Here is an 832-nt window from a genome sequence, read left to right as displayed (position 1 = left end):
GGGGGGGATGCCGATTGGGGGCCAGCAGCCTGTGGGAGGGTCCATGGGTGGTTGGCTGGCCCTGCCCATGATTGGGGTGGGGGGCCAATCTGGGGTGGGGCCGGGTGGGGAGAGGAGCTACAGGAGATTGGCTGGCCAGCCCCGCACCCTATTGGTGTGTGTTGGGTGGCAATTAGGGGTGGGGCTAGCCAAGGGGAGGGTCTGCGGCACAATCTGGGTGGTGGGGGCCCATCAGGGGATGGCCGGCCAGGGGGAGGGGCTGCAGGAGGTTGGCCACCCTGCCTTGCCCCCTATTGGGGTTGGAGCTGTTTGATCAGGGGCTGGCTAGACAGGGGAAGGGAGGAGACATTTGGCTGGCAGCCCACTCCTTTTTTTTTTTTTTTTTTTTTTTTTTTGCAACTTCACAACTTTTATTTGTGGTGCCTGTGCTATGTCTCGAAAATACCTTCTCCCCCTGCCCCAGACAGTGACAGGGAGGGAGCAGCAAAAAATAGAAGACATTCCTCCCTATTGCACATGGACCCTATATACAGAACCATCTGGCCCAGGCCAGCGGGATGCTTGGCACATTCTGCTCAGGGACGGGAAGAGTGACTGGTGGCAGCACACATGAGAGGGGACCTCCAGGCACTGGTCCTGGCACTTCCGGGTCCTCGGTTCCTTCCTGGTCCTGTCTGCAGCCCTGATTTCCCTACCTGGCTCAGCCTCCTGTCTCCATCCTGGCCTCAGATGGCCCCCTTTGCTCCTGGGGGCTCTGTCCTCCCCTCCCAGCCTGGAGGTCCCAAGGGGAGGTTATGGCTTCTCAAAGACTCCCCAGCAGCCCTCTCACTCA

The 832-nt window shown here is 60.0% G+C and overlaps 1 protein-coding gene across 1 annotated transcript in view; it reads left to right on the top strand.

The window, feature by feature from the left end:
• The window catches only part of PLCE1 (phospholipase C epsilon 1), a 253712-nt gene that overhangs the window by 178075 nt on the left and 74805 nt on the right, over positions 1-832 (top strand). The gene's annotated exons all lie outside the window — the stretch shown is intronic.

This window comes from Myotis davidii, unplaced genomic scaffold (assembly GCF_000327345.1).
Source record: "Myotis davidii unplaced genomic scaffold, ASM32734v1 scaffold271, whole genome shotgun sequence".
NCBI lineage: Eukaryota > Metazoa > Chordata > Mammalia > Chiroptera > Vespertilionidae > Myotis > Myotis davidii.
The sequence above is the reverse complement of the archived record's forward strand: the minus strand, read 5'-3'. Positions and strand labels throughout refer to the sequence as shown.